Genomic DNA, 4,430 nt, shown 5'->3' with positions numbered 1-4,430 from the left:
TTAGTTTATTTATTATTTTTGTATTATATTTTGAACTTTTTGTAGTTATTTTTTATTTTATTTTTGAATTTTTATTTTATTTTCTGTGGCTCGGATTCATAAATAACATAATCGACTCCTCTAAAGATAATGTAATGTTGAATTACCGCAATGACTGATTTCTAGAACTGTATTTCATTCCGATCTTGAATTTCCCTTCCTTAAAATTAGCAACACCTATAAAAAAAAATAAATTGTCACTCATCGATCCGTCAAAACAAAATTAAGGAAATATACTACCCACTGGTCACGTATGTATATGTTCGCATATTTGGGGAACTCCGGTACATGCATGGCGTCAAGATCCAAACTACGCATAAAAGATGGAATGTCCATTAGTTAACTAACTGCGGGTGGAACTACTAAAGTTTTCCTGACTGTCTCACCTCCCCTATCGCCGTCCTTGTCCTCGTCACCGGCTCGTACATAGCTTCGAACTCCTCATCATCACTATCATTGTTCATTCCTTCGTACGTTTCAGCTCTGTTATCTTACACATCTGGGTCATGTTGAACCTCATCCGCAGTTATAAGTTCAAACTCAAAATACAACTCAATCCTTGGATGTTGCACTTGAGTTTGCTAGTGAATATGAAACATTCACTGAATATTTGTTTCGTCAACGATCGGCATAACCTCAAACTGTATCAAGCCGACAAACAACAACCGAACTCCTGTAGAGAATGTTGCTCAACCTCTTTAAAATATCACTCTCTATACTCTGACAGAGCCCGTATTATAGTTCCGGGAACGTTATAGTGCACAGAAACGCAAACAAAAATGTATTCTCACACGCAAAACTCATCCCCTTATATGTATTTCATATAACCTCACTGTTGTGGTAAACCACTATATTTGTAGTGCTTTCCATCACACCAATAGTGCAGGAATAAAACACATTTCTCACAATGAAGTAAAATGGTAACGAATTTCGATTTTTATAGGTAAAGAACTTATCTTACAGGTTACATATTACAATGCCATTCAACTAGCGTTTGACACGTGTCTAATATATAGATTATGTGTTGTCTGGATGGTCGCCACGTGGACAACACGCATAATATGTATTACTTCTGATTTAAACACGTGTCCATCACGTTGCATGCGTCCACCTATTTGTATATACACTAAAAAACTCTATTTTCAACAAAATTGGCATGTTTTTTCCATATTAAAATTTTTTAGTTTGTATTTATTTTTTTTAACTCCTTAACATATATCATAGTTAACTATGGCTTTAGGATAATGGTCAATGGAGATTAATAATGTTACTACTTATTACTAGGAAATATTATTGTAGTTCACTCCATTCAACCTATATGAAACTTTTTAGTTTTTAATTTATTTTTTTTGTTAGTAATAAAACTATTGTCATCATTTGAATACACACACACGTGGTTTTCACAATTTTAAAATTTTTCTGCACTAAATTTTTCTTTTGAAGCTAAAGGTTACAGATTTTGGTGAATCTGTATAGTGTATAATTGTATATCCTCCTCTTGTGTGATATCTATTTTTTTTTGTTGAAAAAACATATTTTTTATTTATTTATTTTAGGTGTTAAAATTCTTTGATCTCATGACTCATGCCCCAGACAGGCAGACATACAGTATAAAAACGCGTAAGAACAGCTATTTTAATTGGAAAATGTGAAGGGGTTTGCTCCTTTTTAGTGGTAATTGATTGTTTTTGAAAACTACTAATAATTACTTGTGTTATGAAATTAAAAAAAAAAACCCTTAAAAGATAGCAACTTGGTTAAAGTTTAGCAAATGTACTGTATAATCTCAAGAAAATGTTTAATAATAAAAAAACATTAGTAAAAAATTTTATTTTTTATTTTATTTAATGTATCATATAATAAATAAATATTAAATAAAATAAATTTAAATTGTTTAAATCGATTTTTTTTCTCTCTTTAATATTAACTATAGTTGGCTCTTCTGATTACCTCTCTCATTCTCTAACTCAGCCTCAGGTCCTAATTTTTTAATGCAATAGATTTTCTCTATCGCCTAGGCCCCATGGGAGCATAAAAGACCAAAGACACGGGTCAAAGTCTCTCACTAACAATCTAATATAAACAAATGTAATTAAGTAAATAATAAAATAAAATTGCTTATACACTAAAATGTTCACTAAAATTAAATAATGCATATACACTAATATTTTTAATTAATAGTTCCGATAAGACATATATATTAGACATGAGTTAAATTTTTGTAAAGTAATATTATTATTTTTATTTTGATAATATTATGTTCATAATATTTATTAATGACATTATATATATAACATAGTTATTTAATATATTCACGTAAAATATAATTAACAAATGCATATCAGATAAGTTATTATATATTTATATATAAATATAAATAGTATTTCATAAATATTATATTTGAAGTACGAAAGTATTAGTTTATTCAAAAGATAGAAGATCTTTTTAATGGCTAAGATGGTAAACAATTGATTGATGATAACCCTAACCTTTATTAGGGTGAAGCAACTTTGTGACGGTATGCCAACCCTGTATTTTTTTGTTTTTTTGAATTTATATTCTTTAAATTTTAAATTTTTATTTGAAGAGGTAAAGTGTGATTTTTTATTTTTATATATTTTTTTGGTTTTTCACCTATAAAATAAATGATGAAAGATTATACTTTATTTTTTTAAAGTAAAATTTAAAATTTAGAAAATTTAAAATTTTTTGTTAATAATATTTTTTAATTTGATAGATTAAGAATTAATTTGTCACAAATCTAAATTCTATTTAAAAATTTATCGTTAATTAATAAATTACTATATATATAAGACTAAATTCAAATTTCTAACATTTGTTTAAGCAAACGAATGAGTTGACTACTCCACCACCCAAATTGGTCGATGGTATGCCAACCTTATTAGCTTGCTTTTGAATCTTGTGTTGTAGGGCCCATACTTTGCTTGATTGAAGTCTTGAGTACCAAGGGCAATAGCCATTTGGTCAAGCTCCTCATAATACTCCTCAGATTATTAAAAGCCCACTCCATCAGCATCCTATGTGATTTCTACTGTTCCAAATTAAATGCATGCTTTTAATTTTTAAACAACAAAGGTTAAAGTTAACAACAATGCACATTTGTGTATATTTATATATATTATCTTATATATTTTTAAATAAAGTGATATATTATTTAAATAATCAAGTTTTTAGAAGGATAATAATAAATTTTTATAGCAATATAATTATTTTTTATAAATACTAAAAATTAATTATAATCATATTTTTATTATAAATATAAATCTAATTTGACTATTATATATAAAGTTTTATATATTACTTATGAAATTTAATTAAAAATGTAAATATGTGGTTATTCTATATGTTTACTATATTATATATCTCTACACAAGTAGCTCATATTTTGTATTTTGCTGGAAAGATAATAGGATTTTTTTAAAGTGATTTAAATATGTAAAAAGAAGATTGATAGACTGAATTAGGTAGAAAATACAAGGTGGCAATAAAAGTAGATAGACGAAAAAAGTTTAAGAAAATTATACGGAATAATTAAAAGAGGTTTATGCATAAATAATTTTATTATAAATATAATATATGATAGTATATAATTACATTGTAATCGACTTTAATATATGTAGCACGGACACTAATACAGACATAGAACACGACATAACACAGGATACGCCGACACGTAAATTTTAAAATTTTATAAGATACAGAGACACACATACATATAAAATATAATTTTTTTTAGATAAATTATAATGATATTTTGATATTTTATTGATATTAAAATATAAATTAATTTTTGTAATTATTTTTAATGTCTTATTTTAATTATATCAAATATTTAAAATATTTTTTGTTTTAATAAATAATAATATATATTATATTTAGATTTATTTCAAGAATATATGTTAAGAATAAGACTGGACATGCTGATACGTGATAGTATTTAGGTGTATCCAAACGTGTCCGAAGAATAATCTTTTACTTTTTATTAAGACACGGTTAGACACAGTTGAAACGCGTGTCGGTGAATGTTATGTTCAAAATGTGTCCAACACGTGAACACAACAACTCAACAAAATGTCCGTGCTTCATAGACTTCAACTAATAGAATAAAATTTTATTGTTGTTATTGTATATAAAATTATTATAAAATTAAATTAGGATTGACGATAGATTGAACTGTGCGTTACAATTTATTAATTAATTTTTGTATGTACATCTTATTTGATTTATGATATATGTGGTATTTGAATTTTTTTTTAAATATCGTTTAGAAATAATTCCTTTTTGAAGAAAAAAATTGAAGGAATGTAGGGGAGCACGAATAACCCAACAGAGCCTATAAAATTGATGTGCATGTTCTTAATCTTATGATG

The sequence above is a fragment of the Arachis duranensis genome, chromosome 5 (genome assembly GCF_000817695.3).
Source record: "Arachis duranensis cultivar V14167 chromosome 5, aradu.V14167.gnm2.J7QH, whole genome shotgun sequence".
Lineage (NCBI taxonomy): Eukaryota > Viridiplantae > Streptophyta > Magnoliopsida > Fabales > Fabaceae > Arachis > Arachis duranensis.
This window is presented reverse-complemented; position numbering follows the sequence as displayed.